We start from the raw sequence: 26,898 nt of genomic DNA on the forward strand, positions 1-26,898 counted from the left end.
CTGGTCTATGGATTCGGATAAGGCCCCTGGGCCCGATGGATTTACCATACACTTCTATAAGACTTGCTGGGACATCATCAAAGCGGATCTATTAAAGATGATAAAAGGATTCATGAAAAAAGCCAAGGTAGGAGGAGGAACTAATTCCACCTACCTCGCCCTTATTCCTAAAGAAACCAACCCCGAAACCTTCGCTAGATTCAGGCCTATATCGCTTTGTAACGCCTCCTACAAAATTCTGGCAAAGATTCTAGCAAACAAGATCAAGCCACTGCTCAACAGGCTGATCTCTAGCAATCAAGGTGGCTTCATAGAAGGCAGGCACATCTTGGATAATGTCATCCAAGTTCAAGAGATAATTCACTCAAGTAATCAGCGAAAAGAAAAAGGAATGTTGATAAAACTTGACATGGCCAATGCTTTTGACCGAGTCAATCGCTCCTTCCTTTGGCTTCTCCACCCATTTTGTCAATCTCATCATTGCCTGTACTGACAACCCCTGGATTGCCCCTCTTGTCAACGGTCGCCCTACTCCTTTTTTCCAAGCCCAGAGAGGCCTCAGGCAGGGATGCCCGCTCTCTCCCTTCTTGTACATCCTGATGGCGGATTCCCTCAGTAGAAAGCTATCAGCCAAAAAAGTTACAGGCTCCCTTCCTGGCCTCAAACCTTCCAATAGCTCTCCAGCTCAGAACCACGCTCTATTTGCGGATGACTCTCTCCTCCTTGGAGGTGCCTCTGTTAGAATCGCCAAAGCCTTTGATATTGTCCTTAAATGCTACTACAGGGTCTCGGGAGCTTTAATCAATGAAAGAAAAAGTGAAGTCTATGGCTGGAACATTGGGCAGCAAGAGCTCACAAGTATCTCTAACCTTCTTGGCTTCAACGGCCATGCCCATTGGGAGAAGATAAAATACCTCGGCCTTCCCATCACAAATGGTTTCAATAAGAGGTCGCTGTGGTCCGAAATTATCAGCAAAATTAAATCAAAAATTACAGCCTGGGGAGGATACTGGCTCACAAAAGGAGGCAAGGTCATCCTGATCAAGTCTGTGTTATCTGCACTCCCAATTTACCAAGCAACCTTCCTATTCGCCCCAAAAAGTGTGACGGATCAAATCTCCAAAATTCTCCGTGACTTCCTCTGGCAGGGGGGGAAAGGAAATCAACATAAAATTCACTTAGTGAAATGGGACCTGGTCAAACGTTCAATCCCTGAGGGAGGTCTGCAAATCCGCGACCCTGCTCTAGTCAATCTGGCGATGGGAGGCAAAATCCTGTGGAACCTATTCAAAGACCCCAAGCATCCTGTCTGTGAAACGCTGAAATCGAAGTACGCCCACAAGGTGCCACTTAGAAATCTGCAGGAAAGTCAAGCAATCAACAGCACACAGGTTTGGAAACTTTGCAACAAAAGTCTGAATTTCTTCAAAGGCAAGGCGTACAGGATTCCAGGTAACGACAAACAAACAAACCTGTGGTATGATCGAATAATGGACCGAGACCCTCTCTTGGAAGTTGAAGAAATCGCAGAATTAAAAAATTGGTTGGAACGCGTAGGGATTAACAGCGTCCACGATTTATCCAAATGGGATTGCCACGATGATTGGCATGGTTGGGACTTTTTTGGAGTTCTAGATCGTTTAAACCAGCAGAAGCTCACTCTCGAAGAATTGTTGGAAGAAGCGGCCCCAGTGAACAGAAAAATGAAGGACAGCTGGGGATGGGGGCAATCCGGAAGCTACACAACAACAGCAGCTTATAACGCCCTCCAGCCCATTAGGAATAGCAGTAAAACTCCGGATTTCTGGAAGAAAGTATGGGAGCCGCTTGCTCTTCCTAAAGTAAACTTCTTCTTTTGGACGTTGGTCCACAACAAGCTGTTAACTGGAGACAACCTGATGAAAAAAAGCATAGCTGGGCCGCATAGATGTGAGCTGTGCAGAAGCAGCTTAGAAACAACCAAGCACCTCTTCATGGAATGCAAGTTCGCTAAAGAAGTGTGGGGACTCATACTTCATGAGCTACAAATCATAGTCCCTCCATTTAACTCTGTTGCTGATCTATTTGACTCATGGAATCAATGTTATCCCAATAAAATCCCCAGCAAATCCTTTTGGAGAAAAGTCTGGAACGCTATCCCCAAATTTGTGTGCTGGCAGATTTGGTTGACCCGGAATGATCTGATATTCAACGAAAAGGTGCAAGCTCCCTTCTCGGCAGCGGTAAAGGCCAAATCCTTCCTCCTGGAAGCAGCCCAACAACAATATTTTTCAGATGATTCTTTGCTTCTCCCTGAAGAAGAGAGGTGGTTGGGCCCCCTTTCCCCCCACCCTCGGAAGCAGCTATCAGCCCCTCATGCAGTGAATCCGGAATGGCGCAAAAGAGATTCCGAAGCTACCATTCAAGAATGGTGGCGAAAACAAAAAATAACTACGATTTTCTTCGATGGAGCCTCCAAAGGCAATCCTGGGGCAGCAGGAGCTGGAGGGGTCATCTATGCCCCGGACGGATCAAGAAGGGACAGCTTTTGCTAGGGCATCGGGCAGAAAACCAACAATCAAGCAGAGATCCTAGGCCTCCTCAAAGCTTGTCAAATAGCCAGAGACAAAGGAGACAAAGAATTCCAAGCTTTTGGAGACTCAGAGATCTTAATAAAAAAATTAAATACGGAAAAATTGTTCACCAATGCAAGCCTCAACAAAACTCTGAACAGATTAAAGAGAGTCCTGCTCGACTTCGACTCCTACAAATTCCTCCATATCCTCAGAAACTTGAACAGTGAAGCAGATTTGATGGCGAACAAAGGCTGCACTCTTGGGAAAGGACAACTTCTCATAAATGACGAAAGCTCATTCCATCCCTGTAACCCATGAGGAAGCTGCATCTTGTAATAGCACAAGAAATAGAAACAGAAGCAATGTAATGATGGCTGCCATGGCGTAAGTCCAATCTTTTCTCCAAATAAATAAAATCATACCCATTTCAGTTAAAAAAAATAAAATAAAATTTAAATATTTATTAATAAAAATAAAAGTAATTAAAGATCAAATGCAATAAAATTAATAAAACTACTTAATGTATTAATTATAATAATAAAATATTCTTATAAATATTTTATTACTTATACTAATAAAATAGTTTTATAAATATTAATAATTTTTTTAATATAAATTAAAAAATATATATTTTGAAAATAAAAAATTCATTAAAAAAAAATAAAAAAAAATAGATACAAAATATAATTAAACCATTACAAAATATGATTAAACCATTACACACTTTTAATATTTAATATGATATTACAAAATATGATTAAACCATTACACACATTTAATATTTAATATGATGCAACAATACACCACATTTGCTATAAGAAATTGTAAAAAGAATGCCGTAAGTACATAAAACATAAAATTGAAACATGATTTCTCTTTTATAGGGCAATTGCTGGGGATATATATTAGATTATATGTGGTTTATTTTTTAGACAAATATTTGGTGGATGCTTTTTTATAAAATTTAATGAAATATATATTGATATTCGACTATAATTCAAATTTCAATATTTTTCCTTACCAACAAAATAACAAAAGTGAAAAGAAATTAAAATTATTATTTTCATTAAAAGTTTCCCCTTAAACAGAAACATTTCTCACTGTATCCAATAATCTTTAGTAACCATAATGCAAAAGCCATATGACAGATTAACCAAGGCTAAAGCCATAAAAACAGATTGATGGTACCCAAATATTTTTACTGGTTTGCCACTGTCCCTAAACAACCTAATATTCTTTGACATCCATGATGTTAACCCAACCTCTTATAAGCTTTCTGTATCGTAAAGATAGTCCAGTATGTGCGAACCGATAACATTGAATATATTCATCTGCTTTTTGTCCTGCTCCCAGAAGAATTTTATGTTATCTTTCTTTTTGCCCACTTTGAAGCCAGCTTTATTCTTTTTTTTTTTTTATGTTATCTTTCTTTTTGCCCACTTTGAAGTCAGCTTTATTCCTTTTTTTTTTTACTTTTCTGCTGCACTCCATAATTTTATTTTATTCTTTTTTCACTTTAAATTTTTATGTTTTGTTTTGTTTTGTTTTTTCCTTTAATGAAAAATTGTAATTTTTATTAATATTTAAAAATAGATGTTTGAAGAATTATATGTTGTAAGATGTAGCAATCTATTTTTAAATGTTTTTTATACAAAAAATTTGGTAGGGTATATTGATAGTATGTGCATAATTACATGTCTAAAAAATAAATATATAAATAAGATTGTTCAGGAAGAAAAAGTACTCACAGTAGCTCAAAAAGTCATGAAATCAGCCATTCGCTTTTCTTTTATTCTGATGCATAGTTTATTTTACTTTTTTTCTTTTTCTCTTCTTATTTTCTCTAATACATGTATATATATCTTCTTAAGATATTCAATCTTTTAATTTTCTCTTCTTTCTCTATCACATATTTTGAGATATTTATTTAAAAAAAAACACTTTAAAATATAAAAGAAAAAACATGGCCAAGAAAGTCAATAATAAAATTCCATAACTCATGGCAACAAAGTTAAAAGCATTTTTTCTTTCAAAGTAAATAATAGATAATAGAAATAAAGTTGAGATATTTATTTTAAAAGAAGCACTTTAAAACATAAAATAAAAAACATGGCCAAGAAAGTGAATAATAAAATTCCATAACTCATGAGCAACAAAGTTAAAAGCTTTTTTTTTTTTTTTCAAAGTAAATAATAGAAACAAAGTTTAATTATCTTGCTAGTCAAAAGGAAACTAGTCAAAAGATCTTGCTAGCTTTCAAAATTTAAACATGTGCATTATTTTTCTAGCAATAGTTTATCAATTAGATGTTTTGAAGTTTTTTGGGTATATTTTTTAGCAGCAATTGCTTAGAATTCCTTAAATTTTTTTATGAAATCACTAACTTGAATGTGAATTTTCTATAATCCAAGTGCCAAGTGCCCATGAGATTATTAGCAGTGTTGAATCTATATCCACAATCAAAACACATTTCAAATAACAAAAAAACAAGATTTGACCAAAAATTGGTTCACTGGATTCCAACGAAAAACTCCAAAAACCCGTCCACATGGTCTTGGATAGACTGTGATCGGGTGCTCTATTAAGACACTCCTTGATGTAAAGTCATTGGTTCAATTCCCTGCCCCAATTGAGATGATATATTGGACATGATGAAGAAATAGTCATGCCAAGCTTACAAAAAATACTCTAAAAACCTTTTCCACATCAAGAAAAAAAAAACCCAAAATATAACATATACCTCATCTCCTCTCCTCTTATTACACCCAATTTCTTTACATAAACTCTCTGAAACATCTTTAGAGACGCACCATTTTTTTTATGGCGGCTAATGCTTGATCCTCTTACAAACCAAGGACAATATTTTTCCCAGCAAGGAAATAGGAAATCTATTTGGTATTTTAAACTTCGTGTACAATCTGCATTTCGGGCATATTGAAAGAGAAAACAGTAAAAGCCTTGGATGCTTTAAACTTGTATACCATCCATCATATTAAATTTAGGAATTTGGATCATCATCTATCACATGTTCACATGTGCAAGGAAGAAGGGGAAGTCTATACTGTTAATTGCTTCAAGAAGACCGAAATTCTAATCATAAAATCACCAAAACTGAGACTAATAACAGTTGAGAGGTAAAAATAAGACGTTAATTTTTGGGTAGCTACAGGAGGTATTCCCTAACTAAAAGTCACCCCTAAAAGGAAAAATAAAAAGAAGAGAATTTTAAATTTGAATTTGAATTTATTTGTCCTCCAAAATTCAAGTCATGCCATCCAAGGAGACACGCCACTTGTGGCACCTTAGATCACTATAAAAAGGTCACTTGACCTCCCCCATTTGACATCAATTTGGATCATCATCTATCACATGTTTGCAGGTGCAAGGAAGAAGGGGAAGTCTCTACTGTTAATTGCTTCAAGAAGACCAAAATTCTAATCATAATATTATTGGATTCGTTCTATATTGTGAAAGTCAATGAAGCCTCAAGTATGCCAGCTAGATGAGATAAACTTGTACAAGAGTTTTTGTGATAGGGTTGATGCCCTAGAAGGAAAACTTGTAACCTTGGTTTGATGTAAAGACTAGGCCCTTGAGATTCTGTTGTTCATGGAAGAAATGTTGCTCTAGCCCTATGAGTTTCCAGGTTGTCTTATAAATGTCAGATTGTACTTTTGTTGTTTTTGATAATTTATCTTAAAAAGAGATTATTGGGTTTTTCCCTAGTTAGGGTTTTTCCATGGTAAAATTTCTGTACTTTATGTTTGGTTGCCTCTTTATGATCGTAATGTCATTATTGCATTTATGTTGAGATTTATATGTATAATTACTTAATTATGTAATGGATTGGTTAGAAATCATTGGATAGTAATTATTAGATTAGAAGATCATGAAAACTCAACATGGAATCAAAGCATGGGTGAAAGAAAAACCATTAAAAAAAATCCCTAGACTGAGTTATATAGCCCTAGATCAAAAATTAGACTAACAAGAGAGCACAAGTTAATGATAGTTTTGATTTTATCTGAGGAAGAAAATAATTTGAGTTGATGAAAGATCAGGGAAGGTTGTTTCATTTGTGCCCTAGAATAAGGGATTGAAACCTTATTGAGGTCCGTCGCGATATGGCCACAAACAGGGACTCGAAGTAGGAGGCCTAGTAAGGCCTAAAGTAAGGTTAGTAAAGAATATGTCGTGACTGTAGGAAGGTCGGTTGAACCCAGCAACCAAAGAGGGTGGAAAAATCTGAGGACAAGGCCAAATCGATGAAGGACCAAGGGCTTCAGCCATGAGGCCAAATTTCCAAGAATCCAATGTCATTCCTAATACATAAATTTGGTGTTCTAAGGCTTGATTTGAGGCTCTTATTATTATTATTATTCAAGGTCGCATGACAAAGCTAATTGGACCACGGGAGTGAACCAAGGTTATCCTTTTCTAACCTTAGACCTAGGGCCTAATTGGATAGCTTGTGACATGTCCTAATATGGTAAAGGCATGATGTGAATCTCTCTCAAATGACCTGTTTTGTGTTTGGAAATGATGCCATAAGAGTCAGCTATTGTAAAACTAACACAATATTGGAGTAAAGCAAATTAGACTAAAGTAATTCTAATGTGATGAAAATAATGATTTGGTTCGTATTTCATGACTCTGTGGTCACAAATTGTGTTCAAGAAAGCATTGATTAATTTCCCTTCTGATTTGATTCTATTTGAACAAGGTGTTTCATTTTGAGTCTGAGGCTATATAAGTACTTTTTTGGGCCGATTATTTTTTGTTGGCATTAAAGTTGTTATTGGATCTTGAAGAATATGGCTCTAAGAAAGGACTTGAAACATCAACAATATTGATTGGTTGGCTTGACTAATTTATGGGCTTCTAGTTTATGACCTTGCAAATAAACAACCATATGCAGAATCAAGAATTAGTTCAATTAGAGCTTGCCAAAGTAGCATTGATGGCACCTTAAGCCATTTCACATAGAATGATTACAACAAAATATAAAATCACAGTTCTCATGCAACATTCTTGGGATAGCCTTCCTTTTCATGATGATTATATCTTATAGAGCCTTGGATAAGTTGAAGGTTGATGTGGTCTAGAACAATTTAGTTCATATATAAGGACAAAACTTGAATATTATATATGAGATACGTCTTTTCTTCGCAAAAACGATGATATCCTAATGATTGATTATGAAGTTTTTACTTGTTGAATTAATTGTAGTGATATAGTTGCTATGAATTACAAAAGGATTGATGTCAACAATGAAGAAACTTGTTTATTCCAAGTCTACATAGGTCAGAATTTTTCATAATGGTTTATATTTAAAAACAAGAGCATATCAGTTGGAAGACCTAGGGTTTGTAAACCCTAGAAAAGACTTAAATTTTATGATTTAAAAATCCCTAAGGTTTTTGGATAAAACCCGAGGTCTAGACCTAATGTGTTGAAAATTGATGAGTCCGCTAAATGGAGAAACCCTAGCTCATACAATTCATGGAAGGAAGGAAATGAAGGCTACATGAATTAGTAGCTAATAACGAGGACAAGGATGGACATTTCTACCTTGATGAGATTGCAGATAGATTGTAGTGATTCCTACAAGAAGGCAAGGATCAAGGAGTTGACAATTCCCAATAATCCTCAGATCAAAAGATAAGTACTTTATATCTTTATTCCTTTATTATTTATTTATTTTTGGTCACCCTCTTGTCTTTGTATCTTTTGCTTGATTATAATTGTTTCTTCCATGACCTCCTGATGTTGTTTGCAAGAACATCGTGAAGGTTTCCAAGGCTCTGTAAAAATATGGAAGCATTAGGAAGAATGAAGCAAAATTATGGCAAGAGAATTCTCCTAGGATTAGGCATAAACTCAACTAGATTGTTTTGTGTTCAAGAGGAATAAATTGTAGAACCCTGTGAGATGACCATAAGAGTTCTTAATTCAGAGGGAGTAGGCAGGCCAACAAGTTTGAAGGATGCCATGATGGAGGAAATTGTGCCAAGGCTTGAAGGGAAGGTAGTGGTGACTTCCAAGTAGATATACAAGATCAAACACACAATAAATAAAAGCATAGAGAATTACAAAGTGAGATTTGTGGCAAGAGGGTTATCCCAGAAAGAGGGAGAGGACTATGAAGAGACATCTTCTCCAATTTCCAAGTACACTTCTATTAGAATTATTATTTACTATGTTATGGATTTACATTAGGTGGATGTAAATGTCACTTTCCTTAATGAAGTGATTGAGGAAGAAGTGTACATAGAACAATCTCAGGGATTTGAGGTACATGAGAAGGAGTCTCATGTTTGCGTAATAACGAAATATTGTACAAACCTCACACATGGTATTATTGGATTGATGGATATCTTATGAGTCTTGGTTGATCCTTAATGACTTTTTTTTGACAGGAGAAAAGGGACTCTCGTGACAGAGGGAGAAACAATGGCAAGAGGATTTTCTTCCATGATAGAGGGAGTAGTCAAGCCCCAATTTAGTGTTAGAGTGAGTTGACCTCTGAGTTCAAAATCATAGATCTAGGTTTGATGCTCTACTTCCTTGGACAAGGGAAGTTTACTATTCAGATCCTTTAGAGATTTGGGATGATGGACTATCATGAGATTGAGATTGAGATTGTCAAAAAGACAGAAAATCTCTAAAAGAAGTATACCTTCTATGAGTGGACCATGCCAGATAATACATATGTTTTAGTGACTAGAAAGGTTTCAATGTCAGAGGAAGCACCCAATGAGGGTGACTAGAAAAGCAACTATGGTAATGGCATCAGAGAAATTTTGAGGTAAAAGTGAGCCTCAAAACAAAAATGTACAACACAAATCAACCTTATAAGAACCATTAGGATTCAATATGATGATGTCATCCATGGGGGATGATTTACCATTTTTGGAGCAAAAAGGTAAAAAGGTGAAAAAAAAAACTACTTTTTCAACTCGTATTTTCAGCATATCTCCTTATAATTTTACTCAAATTTCTAGCGGGAGCACTTGTTGGATGTGGAATTTATTTTTTCATCCAAGGAGTACCAATGTTGCATACTTTCGATAGACACTACTAGTTTGAGCATAAGTAGAGACTACCTCTATTTTATTCTCTTGCATAGTTTATTTTACTTTCCTTTCTTTTCTCTTTTTATCTTCTCTAATACATGTATATATATCTTTTTAAGATATTTAATCTTTTAATTTTTCTCTTCTTTCTCTATCACATATTTTGAGATATTTATTTAAAAAAAAAACACTTTAAAACATAAAAGAAAAAACATGGCCAAGAAAGTCAAAAATAAAATTCCATAACTCATGGGCAACAAAGTTAAAATCATTTTTTTTCTTTGAAAGTAAAGAATAGAAACAAAGTTGAAATATCTTGCTAGTTAAAAAGAAACAAGTCAAAAGATCTTGCTAGCTTTCAATATTTAACATGTGCATGCTTTTCTCCTATTCTCATGCATAGTTTATTTTACTTTTTTCCTTTTCTCTTCTTATTTTCTCTAATACATGTATATATATCTTTTTAAAATATTTAATCTTTTAATTTTCTCTTCTTTCTCTATCACATATTTAGAGATATTTATTTTTAGAAAAAGCACTTTAAAACATAAAAGAAAAACATGGCCAAGAAAGTCAATAATAAAATTCCATAACTCATGGGAAACAAAGTTAAAAGCTTTTTTTCTTTCAAAGTAAACAATAGAAACAAAGTTGAGATATTTATTTTTAAAAAAACACTTTAAAATATAAAAGAAAAAACATGGCCAAGAAAGTCAATAATTTGGGCCTGGAGTATGCCCTAAAACTGCTTCTGCTTGGCTAAGAGCTCGTCTTCCTCGGACGTAAGGAAACAGGTTAACGGCCCAAGACCCAGAGGCATCTGGCAGGAGTGAAAGCCTGCTCCCTTACGGACCACCAGCGGGTTATTTCAGGTGGTGTGGTTTTCCTTGATAACAGTGATGTGTCAACTGACATTTGCGGATAGCAGCCAGAGATGGCTGTCCTCACTGTTGGTTTGACAAACTGAGTTTGATAGGTTTTTCCACCTTTTGAAAAAAAAAAAAAAAAAAAAAAAGAAGAAAAAGAAAAAAAAAAGAAAAAAGAAGTCAATAATAAAATTCCATAACTAATGGGCAACAAAGTTCAAAGCATTTTTTTTATTTCAAAGTAAATAATAGAAACAAAGTTTAAATATCTTGCTAGTCAAAAGGAAACTAGTCAAAAGATCTTGCTAGCTTTTTAACATGTGCATTATTTTTCTAGTAATAGTTTATCAATTAGATGTTTTGAAGTTTTTTTGGGTATATTTTTCAGCATCAATTGCTTAGAATTCCTTAAAAGATTTTATGAAATCACTAACTTAATGTGAATTTTCTATAATCCAAGTGCCCGTGAGATTATTAGCAGTGTTGAATCTATATCCTCAATCAAAAACACATTTCAAATAACAAAAAATCAAGATTTGACCAAAAATTGGTTTGTTGGTTTCCAGCGAAAAACTCCAAAAACCCGTCCACGGGGTCTTGGATAGACGATGATCAGGGGCTCTGTTAAGACACTCCTTGATGTAAAGTCACTGGTTCAATTCCCTGTCCCAATTGAGATGATATATTGGACATGATGAAAAAATAGTCCTGCCAAGCTTACAAAAAAAACTCTAAAAACCTTTTCCACATTTTAAAAGAAAAACCGAAAATTTAACATATACCTAATCTCATCTCCTCTCCTCTTTTGACGCTCAATTTCTTGACATAAACTCTCTAAAACATATTTATCTTAAAAATATTAAGCAACAAAAATTAAATCAAATATTATTGAAGCAATCTTGCTGGCTTTCAAAGTCCAACATATACACATTGGTTTCTTACCATCGCTTTTCCATTTTACAAATCAATGCAACCAACATCTTTCAAGACAAGGAAAGATAACAAAAAAGGCAATCTTGCCCGCATTCAAAACTCAACAAAGACACACCATTTTTTTTTTATGGCGGCTGATGCTTGATCCTCTTACAAGCCAAGGACATTATTTTTCCCAGCAAGGAAACAGGAAATCTATTTGGTATTTTATACATCGTGTACAATCTGCATTTCGGGCATATTGAAAGAGAAAACAGTAAAAGCATTGGATGTTTTAAACTTGTATACCATCCATTATATTAAAAGGTTGGCAATACAAAAAACCCTAGAAGAAGAAGCAGAAATAGCAGAAACAATAGAAAACAAAGCAGAATCGGATGCTCAAAAGGGCCAGAACAACACACAAAAGGAGGATCCCGACAACCTCCCTCAGCAACAAGAGACCCAAATGGAAATAAGTGGAAGCAAACGAGCTCACGGATCAGAAGGCTCTAACTCAGACAAAGAATACCCCACAAATCCAAATGAAAAACAGTTGGCCATTGTAACATCCACTCCCAACACTGGAGGTTGGAGAAAAGTGGAAAAGAAGAAAGGTAGAAAAGAATAGGCTCAACTGTAATTTTTTAATTTTTTTTGTATCCTGTGAAACAGGAACAACTCATATGCATATGCTATTTAGCATCTACAACATGTAATTTTGTCTTAATGAATAAAATTACGATTTTTCCAAGGGGAAAAAAAACGATGTTGATTCAACCGTTGTTAATCTATCCAAGACACTGGTCTACGATGATCTATCTGTCCATGAGGTCGAAACCCCCCAGACTGTCGAGGCACTTCAACCCACACTGATGGTTATGTCAGGCCCTTGCTGTCCTGGGGTTGGTCTCACTTCCGGTCAGGAAATTGTTGAAACACTCAAGGCTTGTCATCACTCTCTACTTTGCACTAAAGATAAACCAAACACCCAGATTTCGCTTCCTCCACTCAAACTACACAATCCCATCGCTCATGCATTGGAGGAATATTACACAACAAACACACATGCACAACACAAGTGGTCTACCTTTCTCATGTTTGGTTGTATGTCACAGTCAAGAGAATGCATACACTCAACATCTACACGCAGTGTAGCACAACATCATGGCAGCGCCACAGAATGCATGTCATGCATTATCACTCATCTTTGTTCTATGGTCACTTGTAAGCTCGAAGTGTGTTTGTCTTCATTGTTACATCGTTCTTGTTTGTTGGTTTGCATAGTGATCTTGTTCGTGAACCTTGCCTTCACCAACATGAGTCAACCAATGCGTCGGTGGTTGCATTGGAAGTATCACTTCACGTGAGATGACCCATGCATTGTTAGCTTAGGAGTGAGAGTAGTGTTTACTTTTGAGTTCTTTGCTTACATGCTTGTTTGCTTGCTTTGTTTTTTTGTTTGTCTTCTTCCTTGTTTGCTTACTTGCTTTGGCTTTGCTTTTTCTTCTGCTCTTGCTTTGCTTTGTTGTTTGTTAGTTCGCTTGTTTCATTTCGTAGGATAGTTTCGCATGAAACCATGTATGACTCTTGAAGCAAGTTGGGAAAGTACAAAAGGCCGTGTGCTGCTATCACTACTTGGTTATCTGTCATCCTCCCTCTGCATGAAGAACTTGTTACTTTCAGTCCATGATACGTCGATGGAAAATAAGTATTGTTCGAAGTGAACCTTGGTGAAAACACAATGCTTGCGCGCTAACTAGTGTCACATTCTCTAGTCCGTTGTTTTTGGGTTAACCCTTGTCAGCTCAATGAAATAGAGTAAGTCAAGATCCCTCTTCCGCCTTTGAAATGAGTAAGTGTTATGCACAGTACAAAAATGAAAAAAGTTTGAAAAACTGAAAATAAATAAGGCAAAAGAAGAGAAAGGTTTCCTACACAGAGAGGTGATGCAAGTAACTCCGTCGGGGTACTGACTAGGTTCGCTGGCAGCAGAGCCATGCTTGTGTTCCTATGTGACTCCATCTGGGTACTATCCAGGCCTGCTGGCAGCGGAGCAACACCAGAGATGAAACTAAGACTCTGACGACTATACTACTTGTGTACCAATATACCCCTCAACCCCAATTGAAACAATTGTGTTGCCTTGGCTTGCAATGTGTGTCAATCGACCAAGAGCTTGGCAGATGCTACATCTTACGATCAAGCTAGTGTAGAAACCAAGAGGCGTTGAAAACTAAACAATACTTCTGGAGGTGTTAGACTTGATTTTCACGAACAAGGTCCATTCAGAGAGTTGGAATTCTACCAGTGTGTCATCAAGTGTTGTAGCGACTACAACCACCCTCCAAAATTTTGCCTTAGATTCAGTTTGGAGCCTCCCTTCCAACCTTCACAGCAGCTTGTCTTGCTTCATCAGGTTCACAAGCTTCAGTGTTTTGCTTGCACAAAGGCAGTGGGTTCACAAAGGCAGTCTTGGTGCATTCTACTCACAAGTTGTTCACCCAGACTTGGTCCAGCGTCAAGCTGAGCAGCTTCCCAAAGAAAATTGCACATTTCTGGAGGGAAACCAGCGTTCCCTCCAGAAATTGGGCAATCTTGTCTCGCGGCCTGCTGGGCTCCAAGATTGCTCAATTCTGCGAGTCAACACTCCCAGTAGGAATTGCACAATTTTCCCCAGCAGGGTTGCTTAGCGGAGAATTTGCACAAATCTGGGCAGCAGTCAACTGCTCTGCCCAGAAATTGCGCAAATCTCCTGGGCAGCCAGCGCAACTCCCAGCCAGAAATGTGCATTTTCTCCCAGCAATCGAGTAGTCTCTTGCATGTGCAGTTGAGTTGACCAGTTCCCTCTGGGACTGAGCAAAATTGACTTGCATGCATGGGTTGCTTCTCCCAAGGTAGCATACAAAGGCATCCCTTGTTTCAAGGATCTATGTTTAGCAGTTGGAGGTTACATGCAAGGATCATTTCAGAAACCTCCCACCAAATGTCACTTTCCATAGATTTGTGGCATGCGCGTCGCAATCTCAATGTTATCAAAACTCATCATTCCTCACATCAACCTTGTAGCTCTAACATCCCACATCACATCTAGGAGCAGTTGGCACATTCAACTCGGTTGTTTTGGGGTAAGCCTGCTCCCCATGCATTGTGTTGCATTTCTGTCGCTTTTTGTGTTTTCGCTTGTGCGATTAGTGTTTGCTTGATTTCAGTGAGTGCTTGTTGTCGTTTACATGTATAGTAGCTTGTCCTAGCACTGTTTCAGTTTTCGTTGCTATCTCATTGTTGTTGCATGCATGAAACTGTTTTGCACGAACGGTCGTCGATTCGGCATCTCGCCTCACCCACATGCATGTTGTTCCGTTTTTGAATTTTTCATTCACTATTTGCATGCATGATCATTCACTTATTCTTACACTCAGTATCACCATGCATTCACACTCACATTCGCGTTCAATTGCCCGTCGACAAGTCTGGGCAGCCTTGGCCCGAACTTTGCCTCACCAAAACAGCTTTGCGCAATCTTAAGAGGGAAGGTTCTGCCTTCCTCTCCATAAATGCGCATTTATGCCCAGCAGTTGTTCCCCAGGCCTGCTTTGCGCAATCCTGAGGGGCAGTTATTGTTGGCCCAAAAAATTGCGCAATGCAGTCACTGACCCTGCAGTGATTACCAGCTGAAATTGTGCATTGCGCAATTCTAGCAGTCAGAAGTTAAGATGGACTGTGCATTACACAATTCTAGTAGTCAGTCAATCTCCCAGCAGCCCAGACTGTGCCTTGCGCAATCTTGGCAGTCAGTCTCCCGACCTCCCGGTCGAAATTGCACAACCTTCATGACCAGTCACACAAGTATGTTGCAAGTCAGTTCTCAAATTCATTTGGGTTTTCCACTGACATATTGCTTGCCATGAGTGTTTCCATGTCTCCAGGTATCGCAGGTGTTCATCTGCCTATCAACAATACAGGTACAATGGTTTCCAGGAGAGCAGAGATGAAAACATCATTCAGAGCACACTTGGGGGTGCAGTCGATCAAGTGTCTCTAAGCTTGCCTACTCACAAAGATATCAAGTTGTTCATAGACAAGGACATCAATATATGACAGAAGCAGCATCACAGCGAGCAACATCTTAAACAGCGGCTGACGACATCATACCGAATGCAACGCATGCGACGAATGCATCAAATGCAACAAATGCAAGAGGAAGATTGTTGACAACACAGAGGCGAAACAAAGTTGCAAGCTCAAGCGGATCCACTGATGATGAAAGCAACTTTGGAGACTCAGGCTATGAGGTGACAATGCGACATGAAGATCGTGTGAAGATAGAGAATGGAACAAAGAAAGAGTTTCATGTGCTGAAGCAGCAACTCAATGAAGAACATGAAGCTGCACAGACAGATGAATCAGTTGCAGCGGGAACAGGGACAACAGTGGGCCCAAGATGCATTCATGGATGAAACTGCGCCCGTACAAGTTATAGATCTATCCTAGTAGCAGGCACGGAGCAGACATGGTGAGCAGTGTTTTTGATCACATGCAAGGGATTCAGTAGCATGCATGTAATTGTTTGCATGCATGCAATCCAACCCATTCACCGCACTCACCAAGTCGAAGACAAAAAGCAAGTCCAACTGGAGTTGAACATGTAATTCGGCAAGTTGATGCACATGACCACCAACACACACTTGAAGATCAACATGGACACTATGCATCAGTGAGTGCCGATTTAGTGGCATCCAAGAAGACCATGCACATGTTAACAGATGAGTTGGATGAAGGAACCGAAGCAATGCACCGAATACAACAGAGGCAAGAGTTCACTTCAGCAAGATGTCAACATGGGGTGCATGCACACCATCACAGACGACCAAGCTTGGCATCATCTCGCCACCTTTACGATCACAAGTATGTCAAAGAGTTGGTCTCATCACAACGGACCAAGTGTCAGTGATGTCTTGCATGGCTTGCTCAAGCCATTTTGTCTCAGATGAGTACATGTGCATTGTAATGTTGAGTCATGTCAAGTGTAAGTTAAGTGTCAATAGTTGGATGTAACAGTTAGAGTAGGTGAAGAGTCATGAGGGTAGTTGAATTGTCACAAAGGGGAACGTCAAGAGTCACCCCACCCTTTGCTATAAATAGTCCCTCATAACTCATTGTAGAGGCTTTTGGTCAGCCAAGCTTCTGATAAGACTATCTTGGAGAAAGCTTAGACAATGTTGTAACGCGCCTTGGTTTCTCCACTGCACGGAGCTAGGTCATCTCTATGGAGGAGCAAGCGGATGTGGCTGTAATGCTTCACTGTTGGGGCTAGTAGGTTTACATGGATGTATTGTATGATTGAGACTTACACTTCTTTATATAATAGGAGCCAGCACATTTTCATGCATATGTTGTTATTGTAGTTGAACTGCTCTTAGTTGCTTAGCAATATATGTTGTTTAACTTACGTATTTGTATATGCACTGCTTTGTATGTGATTATATGAATCTTGTTGCAGATGTGTTGTTGGTTTAACCATCATTTTGGATTGTCGACTAATCTGCTTTCCAACTTGTGATGCATCTTCACTCGTGTGTTCCTTTCTCAGTTAAGTACTGCTACAAGTTGCTAAGGGGCGCACTCATCTCACCCCCCATGTGTTTGAACCTCTCGTTCACCTTCCTTGACTCACAGCGACAGTCACACCCTTGCCACTGATAGAGTTATCTTACTTGCCTTTGTGTGACATCGCGGTCAAAGCATTACCTTACGACCCACTGTTGGAACTCCTATACCAAACGGTGTGAGGTCTAATTGGGACTTCTTACCGGGGAGATCCCTTTGACATGTTGGCGGATCCAGCACCGTCAATAGATATATATGCTTTACTATGCACTTTGAATTATTTCAAATTGATTTTTCAAACAAAACTTATGTAAATTTAAAAAATACACGCTTTTTTCTTCTTACTTTTTGGTGTTTTATATTGACACTGTTGTATCTCTGAAATTTCGGCCTCCCAAGGTTTGAAATTCGGTTTTGTGGTAGCAATATGAGTCATATTTCCAACACCACAAGTTAGACCAAAATGGGATTCTTCAATATAAAGTTATGCCAAATATCCCACGATGACCTGATTATGTACTGGTTCAGTAGAAAAAACTTGTACAAGATGCCACGTGTCACTGTTTCAACCTTTGGCCTTGAATTTAATAAATAAGAAACTACAACCCATGCATTTTCAGTCAATTTTTATAGAATTCAAATCTAATTGTTAAGAAGAAACTTATGATGGTTTTTCCTAGGTCACTTGTTTGAGACTGAATTTTGAAGCATGCAAAATGCTTAAATTCTTTACACCATATCTCGGAAAATATAGTGAACCAAGATCTGAAACTTCTACACGAAGTTCACCAAGATTTTAGCTCCATGTGGTAAAAATTTCATCTTCTGAAGCTTTGTAGAAAAAATTTTATAGCGAAAATTCCAAGTTGACCTGTTTGAAGCAGTGAAACCCTAGAATCCAAAGCTCTGATACCAAATGTTATGCAACCAGCTCACAAAATAATAATAATAAAAAAAAAAGATAGATCAACAACTTGAAAAATAGCCTCTTCAAAGGGGCAACATCCTTTATATCACATAAATGAACAATTATTGGATGATAAAAATGATAATACCTCCTTGGTATATATAGGAGTCTAAGGGTTCACAACATAATGAAAGTCTACTAACAATAATAATGCAAGGGCTTAAGAATAACAATAGTGGGCTTCTATGGGGCACACCAATAAAAATATGGGCGCTACATGAGCACAACAATAAAAATATGTGGATACACCAACAATAACAATAAGGGGGCTACACTAGTATTATAGGGGACTAACAAGGGTCCATCCTTGACTAGCAGCAAGGGCAACAATCAATCAAATAGTAGTGTATCGGGCAACTAGTGCAAAATTATCATCATAGTCTTCTCCCTCTTTCTGGGAGAAACCTCGAGCCATGAACCTTACTTTATACTTCTCGATGCTTACATCAACTCCATGCTTAATTTTGTATAACCACCTTGAAGTTATGACATACTTTCCTTTAGGTCTCAAAACAACATCTCATACATCATTCTCCACAATCGGTTCATACTCTTCAACCATGGCATCCTTCCAAACTGCTCTTTCACTGTTTCTTCAAAAGTGGGAGGTTCAACTTGAATGATGGAGCCCATAGCTACAACGTATCCCTGGTATCGACATGGCTTCTTTCTTTCTCTAAATTAAGGTCCCTTTGGCAGAAACATGTATCACAGCATCCTATAATGTATAACGAAGCCAAAGAGGTCTCTTCCTGGAAGGGTGTTCACATAGAGGAGGATCCAAGGTTTCCATAGGCTCCATGGGATCATTATCAACATCTTTCTCTAGCTCGGGCACAGAATGGCCATCTAGTAAATCCATGTCATCATCTTTCTTCTCAGGGGGAGGCAAAGGAAGGTTCGTTGTTTTTCCAAGGGCAACGTCTTCATCAAAGTTACATCCTTACTAAACTCGATTTTCCTTTGACCATATATATATTCTAATTGCTTTAGAGTCGTCACAATATCCAACAAACATAAATTTTTTTTCGGTGGCATCCAACTTGTTCCTTTTGTCCTTTGGCACACGAAAATATATGGGACAACCAAATATCCTCAGATGTCCAATGTCAGGCTTCATACCTGTGAATACTTCTTCGAGAGTCTTGTTATCCAAAGCTTCAGCAAGCAACCTTGTTTTAAACATAGACCCTTGTATTTGTAGCCTCTCCTTAGAGGAACTTAGGTAGCTTTGGATCATGCAGTATAGCTCAGACAGATTCCGCTATGGATTTGTTCTTTCATTCATCCACACCATTTTGCTCGAGATTATAAGGTACGATAGTTTCCTTCTTGATTCCATCCTGCTTGCAAAAGTCAAGGAACTCATTTGATGTATATTTTCCACCATTGCCAGAGCTAAAGACCTTGATATTTTTCTCTGTTTGGTTTTCTATCAGAACCTTCAAGTCCTTAAACATATCAAAAGCCCCATCCTTATGCTTCAAGTAGAATATCCATGCCTTCTTGTAGAAGTCATCAACAAATATTATGTAGTAGAGATGGTCACCAAGAGAGTGCACTAGCATGGGTCCACATAGGTCAGAATGAATGAGTTGAAGAATATCACTAGTCTTGTTCTTGTTGGAGGGGAATGGTCCCCTTGTTCCACTAACACATCTCGGACATATATATGACTAGCTTGAACATTAGGCATCCCAGAAACCAACTTTAATTTTGGTAAGGGTTCATAATGTAGATGTGCCAACCTTCGATGCCATAGCTCACTTTGATGATTGATGTCATCGACCATTGCTAGCAAAGGACTTCCATTGACTCTATAGAGTCCCTCAATTCTAGATCCCAAGGTAAAAGCATCCATCATGCAAGATTCCATAGGTCAGGTGAGGACTTTTCCTCTTATGAAGGCTACTCTCATCCCTTTGCCTTCCAAGGCATATATAGAAATCAATTTCTTCTTTAGTCCCAGAACATACATAACATCATGAAGAAAAATGAATTCACCAAAATCCAAATGAAATTTGACAGAACCAAAAGCCTTCACAGGATGAGTAGAGTTGTCTCCAAGGATGATTTTCAAATTTGTCTCCCTCTTAACCAGGTTTGAGAGGACTTCCTGATATCCAAAGAAATGTCTAAAAGCCCCACTATCTACCAACCTTGGTTCTAATACCATGTCAATTTTCTATTGTTCTATGTTGTTACAATCACTTTAGCCCAATATTATCTTCAATTAGCAATCAATTTTGATCTTCCAATGATAAATAGAAATTGTAGATAGAATAATAAATGTAATGGTAGTAAAATACAATCAAGATCAATAACAAAAGACACACAATTTGGTCAAAGACTATGGAAAAATCCCACAAGGGGGAAAACCCTTTCAAATTCTTCTTCTTATTAGATTGTCATAAAATGTTTAGCAGAGAGAGTACAATGTTCCAATTCATCAATCAAGAGTCAAAGTCAATCCTTTGACTATCCAACAAAATCAACCAACCAATATCCAAATGATGAGCCAATAGTCAAATTTGTTCCAAGTCAAATATGGTCAAAGTCAACAACAGTCAACAACAGCAAATGATGCCCTAACCAGTCCTCAAGTCAACGGTCAACAACCCTCCAAAAGTCTTGGTCAAACTGCTAGTCAATGTGGCCTTCTAAGCTGGTCAAATATAAGTCAAAATAGTCCCAAAATCCATGGTCAAAGGAGAGAGAAAGTCCACGGTCAAACTCAAATTTCCTATGGTCAATTGTACCCAAACTGCCCAAAACACCTTGATCTTTGTTCCAAAGAATTCGGCTTCCCAAAATCGGAATTATGCAAGTCAAACCAAGTCAAAATTCCAAGTCAAAGGTGGTCAACGGATGGTCAAACTATCCCAGCAGAAAAAGTCAACGCAAATTTCAGATTGTCCTTCCTTTCCTTCGCACATGTGAGAGAGAGACCTGCAATTTTAGATGTATGAACCAATCACAAGAGAGAGAGAAGAATGGATGAGTTGATGTGATGCCAAATGAGGTTGACTTGTCTTGTATTTATATGCTTACTTGTTGACCCAATTTTGTCTTTAGGTCAACCTGAAATTTTGTGCACACGTGGGTTTTTATATTCAAAATATAATTTTCCTTAACCAATTTAAATTCTTCCAAGGGTAAAGGTCCAATAGTACTTTCAAACTTTGTTCATTTGAAAGCCAAAGATCTACGAATACAACACAAAAATACTGCATTTCGGTTTAGTGGTTTTCTAATAATGTAACTTTATTTGAAATATATAAAACAATTACACATAACATCTATAAGTTTATATGAACCAAATATCCAGGGCAAACAATCCAGAGTTCTCTAAGATCAATGGTGCTTAAAATGAACATTCTCCAACATTGTAGAATAGACACATTTAAAGGTAGGGATCTACTATCAGTGAAGCTGTCCACAACAGAGAGCATTTCAATATATTCCAATATTAGATATAATACTTCAACCTTGAATTATGATACTACTCTCCAATGGTAAAGACTGTCACATAAAAATATTATCATTGAGAGAATTTATAGGAAATAACCTACTTTAGGCAGCTCCATGAAAGGGACTATCATGTTTCAATGTGCAATCTAAATTGAAATGACATTCTCAGAGGATATACATTGCCTGGTCATCTATCCAAATGCCTCTGAAATCAGAGAGACAAGGCTCTCTGAGATTTAAAGAATGCCAGTAAGGATGATATTGTGCCCTGTTGACTAGCAACCTTTGGATACAAGGTTCTGCAAGATCTTGAACATCATCAAGCCAAGACATGATTGAAGATTGATTGAAAATTTTCTGGAATTCTAAAAGTGCTTACAGACATTTCAGACAAATCAAAACCCACTTGTATGTCCCTAAAGGTTCATGGTCCATTCAATTGTTGAGAGCTCTTGTTCTGAATTGTGTCTACCAGGCGATTCACAGCATTTACAAGTCCTCCAAGAACATCTATTAAATCCTGACCTTGCTTTCTCTTGAGCTCTCTATCGAGCTCACTGGTTTGTAGTTGCACTTGTTTATTTACCTCAATACCCTTCCAATACATGTCCCTGTCTAGCTGGCTGGAGCACATCTGTGCTTGAGTTGTTTCGCGGATAACCGCTTGTATATTCTGACAATTCTCACGAAGTACACTAATTATGTCATGCTCCCTATCATCTTCAATTGAACATCTTCTTCTCTTATGCCTTACGGTAGAATCTAGTGGTTCATTACCACTTCCTTCACATGCACAATGACCATAAGAACCAGATAAACAATGACGTCACAAAACAGATGGTACTCATCTAAACAATCAGAAAAATAACATCAATAAATATTATCATGTACCTGAAGCCGTTGGATCCTGCATCTTGACCATCTCATCTTGTGAGTCATCATTGGAAGTAAAAGACTATCTGCAGCCACACCCATGCTGTCAAAGGTAGCATCAGGATATGCAGTTGGTGTTTTATCTAGATTTGCATCCATCGCATCAAACAACTCCCTTTCTAAGTAAAATGGAAGCTTATGTTCCCTCTTGGCACTATGACTGAGGTTCCAATAGGATTCTACCCCACACTGGCGCTCCCATTCCTTTATCTTCTTGTAGTCAGAAATAAGTAATTCCCACTTCTTTCGGCATTGACCTGCTGTCCTTTGTACATGGGAGGCTGCACAATGGTTGGATATAATGCTCCATTTGTCTGAAACACCAGAGAATTGTGATTTGGAAGGAGAAAGTTGAAGCTCATTTTCAACTGCCCATTTTTCTCTAACAAGAACAAGCATCTCAGTGAGAGTCCACCTGGGAGCCACCTGTAAACGAGTGCTGTGAGAACTTGACAGCCGTGCAGCCTCTTGAAGAGGGGGGTCCATCTCTTCAATAGATGAAGCTGGTTGCCCCTCTTCCTGTTGGGTTTGTGCAAAATGACTCACATAGTGATGGGATCCTTCCATTGCTAAAATCTTCACAAGCAAAAAGTAAAAAGATTAACATTTCATAATTTTCATGCCATGGAAAAATCACTTTCACCGTGTAGTCATATATGTAAAATAACTTGGAAATCCATGTATGTGGCATATATGAAACAGAATCCATCCAATTGAGAATAAGCGGAGAGGAATGCATCACTGGATACTTAGAACAACAGATAACGAGAGAACTGATCAAGCACAGACCTCAGAGTGGAGTCTATCAACAATAGGCTGTCCAAGGATGTAACACATCCAAAAACAAGAGATTGATTACTTCAAAAAATAATGTCCCACACTATATACAACTCTTGGTCCACTAATAATCATGGGTTGAACAGCTTCAGATAGATTTCCAATTATGTATTAGCAAAACGCATTGGTATCATACTAAGTAGATGTGGTAAGCAGTAACATAACTGCTATTAATGTAAAGAAATTAACAGGAAAGCTCATTCATTATTGTGGCCCTAAATAATAGGATTACTGTAAAGACAAGTAGTAACTTTTATCAATCTTCAAAAAAAAAAACTAGAAAAGCAAAAAAAAACATTTTAGTAACAAAATTAGGCCAAGCTGAGACTGGAAATGTGATTCGGAGCTATGTGAAGCCAAGCCAACTTTAGAGAATGATAGCAAACTTTGGATCAGGCCACCAACAATAGGATACTTGGCTGATCTCAATGGAGAAAATTTGACTACTGTGAATAGGTGTCAAGTAGACCTCATTTCCACACCATCACTCAACTTCTCTCTTCTGGATTTGCACATGTATGCTTCTCTGAAGCAGCAACGTCACTCTTAAGGTTAACCCTTCTGCATTTCTACTATAAATATGCCTACTGGACCACACTCTTAGTAAAAGAATATGATCGTTCTGCTGAAGGAAGGGGAGCTGCATCTTTACCCAACTGTCAATTCAATCAAGGTACTCTAGCTTTGTACTACTGAAATATAATTTATTAAATGATTGCATTTATTATGATCCACTGCAAGAAGAAAGAGATTGATTTCATAGATGCATCATCATAAGCCTTGGTTTTGGACTTTGAATTGGTGATCATATGCTATGCTCACTCTACATCTACTGATTTTTAATTTTCATATATCAAAGGAACAAGCCTAGAATCCCCCAAATGATATTTGGTGTTAAATAACCAAATCCAATCTTAATCCGCTCTGTGATTACAGCTTCATTTTTTATCAAACCATATAAGTGGTGATATATATGGAGCCATAGATTAGTAAACTGGGACCATGTGAGTGGTTGTATGGGATGTATGATGATGGTCATACTATTCCCTCACTCAAGGTACCCAGTGGGAATTGTTTAGATTGAGTAGCATCGGGAGGTACTCCCACAAGCCCCTGGTGCCAGGCTTGTGAGGGAGAAACACCTACAACAGATGATTTGTGGGCTTTGCACCCAATGTCGGGATTTTGGACTCAAAGGAGTGGGCTTCGAACCCAAGGAAAGACCTTTATTATTCTAAATTATTGTTGAGGCTGAATTGGAGGTTCCTAGAATAACCTAAGGGGCTTCCTAAGTAACCTAAGGACAACTATATATTGCAAGCAAATGAAGAGGCTTTAACCACAAGTGTGAACAAGTCTTCTTGAGTGGAAAATGAAGGGAACTGCAGCTAGCGCCAAAAGGAGGCTGAGCTTTGTGTTGTGTGGTAATGGAAGCACAGCCAAGTGTTGAAGGACAGGCCGCAGCTAGCAAAGGTGGGCTAAGAATTTTGGAGACTGGTTACCAGCTGCAGGGATCAACTGCAGGGCTGCAGGTAGGCCGTGTTGCCACCTAGCACACATACCTAAGTTAGTGAGAAAAGCCCTTAACCCCACAAAGTGTGGTTGGTGGCGAATTTAAGAGATGAGCTATCACTTATTCCCAACTCTCTCTCCGTTTAAGCTCTCTCTTAGGTAAGCTAAAGGGGATGGTCCCTAAATGGAAAACTAAGTTAATAGGGGGGACGTGAGGTTTCTAGACGATATCAAATTTGGATTACCTGAGATTAAGAACAAATATAATGAGCAATATGAAATGAAATATATAAACATCAACACATGAATCAAAGATTAGCATACACAAAACCAGTGCCTTCAATATTGCTTAGAAATAGATAATGCTTGCTCAAGAAAAATGAAGTGTTTCAAATTGAAACACAAGTAACCCTATCAATCAAACAAAAAATGTTAGCAAGTTATGATATCACATGCAAGATATAAAATCTGCTTTCAAGAAATGCTTTCAAAATATATAATCATTCGTAAATCCAAAGCATGTGAAGAAAAAATATAGAATGACATGCAAAGGAAAGAAGTTAAAACTTTACTTGCAAAAATGAACAAGATGATACTTCCCTAAATAAGACAATCAATTCAGAACATTTTCATCAATAACAAGTACATGATTAATTTGCAAGTAAAATAGTAAAATGTGTTATCATGAAAATGAACTTAAACTAAGATTAAATGCAATTATCTTCGCTAATTTTAATCTAAATGCCTAGTCTAGATGTGACCTTTCTTTCAACTATTTTGAAACAAGTCGCTTATATAAGTTGTGGTAGGAAAAACAAGGAAAGACAGCCAAGGCTATATTAATAATACCTCTCTTGAAATATCCAACACACCCGATGCCTCCGGCACTATAGAGACTGTGGCTCTGACGTGTTAAAATTGGCAACTAGGGCCAAATTCCACCTTAGGACAGCTCATATGATGGAGATGATCATTGCATTGGATTCCTCTTTTGGAGAGGTACAATTTTGATATAAAGATCATCTCATTCCGACACGCATAAATGGAATTATGAATTTATTTCTTCTATGGACAAATTGTCAAGGTCGGCTCCAGTCAAACGTAGGCTCATGAAGCCCAATAGATGTGTCTTTTCACCCTCAACGTTGTGTATAAATAAGAGAGACCTTTTCCTCATTAGGACATCATCATCTCATCACATCTTCTTCTCTCTCTTGATTGGGTCAAACATCATTGGAGGCTTCTCTCTCTCTTCTTCACACGTGTGGCTGGGCAGCGCTTCTTTCTAATTCACATGTGTGGCAGGGGGGCAAGTTTCTGGGCAGAACAGACCGCTGACTTCAAGGCGTTCACCAGCCTGGATCATGGGGTATCTGACTTGCGTTGACTTCTGTTTTTGGGCTAGATTACCGATTTTTCTAGGCCGCATTCTTTGGCACAAAAATAGGGACAATTGGAGGTGTTTGACCAATGTTGACTTCAGCCTTGACTTCAGGTTTGACTGCAGAAAATTACAGCAGACTTTCTCTCTCCTTTGACTGGGTTTGACCGAAGATTTTGAGCTTACTTTGACTCTCTTGGAAGGCCGAATTGGACTATTGTTTGGAGGATGTTTTGGGACAGCTTTGACCCCTGTTGACTTTCTAGTTATGGCTGATTTGACTGCTGATTTAGCAGATCTGTTTTGGGCTTATATTTGTACTCTCTCTCTCTCTGCTGAACTATTGAAGAATAATAAGAAGATTTGATCAAAGGGTTTCCCCACATTGGGGTTTGTCCCTGGCATGCGCCACACCTTGTGTCCTCTTGTCTTCGCTTGTCTTACGCATATGATTTTATGTTCTATTTGCATTTACTGTCAATGTTTATAAGTTAATGTGATTGCTACTAGATATAATTAGAATTTGTCATTGGGTTGTTAAAGGAACATTGAAGTAAATTGTCTTAAGCATAGAACATACCATTGTTATCTAAAATTAACATGGTATCAGAGCTAAGGTGAAAACAAAGCCCAAGCAAGTGTGAAGCAAAGCAATCACTAAAGGAAGCTGTTGGACAAGGACTTGGAACTAGTCCCAATGACGACTACATCTTTTCCTCAAATCCAAGGACAAGCTCAAGGAGAAATTCGACTATCATGCATGGAAAATGATTTTGGA

General features: G+C 37.8%; 1 pseudogene across 1 annotated transcript in view; it reads right to left on the reverse strand.

Moving 5' to 3' along the window:
• Positions 1-21,404: 21,404 nt before the first annotated feature.
• The window catches only part of LOC149183307 (trihelix transcription factor ASR3-like), a 133,393-nt pseudogene continuing 127,899 nt past the window's right edge, over positions 21,405-26,898 (reverse strand). Inside the window, exons 2-3 of the transcript XR_016257176.1 lie at positions 22,349-22,966; positions 21,405-22,240 (exon numbers count right to left, since the gene is read on the reverse strand). The product of XR_016257176.1 is annotated as a trihelix transcription factor ASR3-like (transcript). The remainder of the gene's footprint in view (positions 22,241-22,348; positions 22,967-26,898) is intronic.

This window comes from Pinus tabuliformis, chromosome 3_2, assembly GCF_031772625.1.
Source record: "Pinus tabuliformis cultivar Carrire ecotype Pingquan chromosome 3_2, CPIR1, whole genome shotgun sequence".
Taxonomy (NCBI): Eukaryota; Viridiplantae; Streptophyta; class Pinopsida; order Pinales; family Pinaceae; genus Pinus; species Pinus tabuliformis.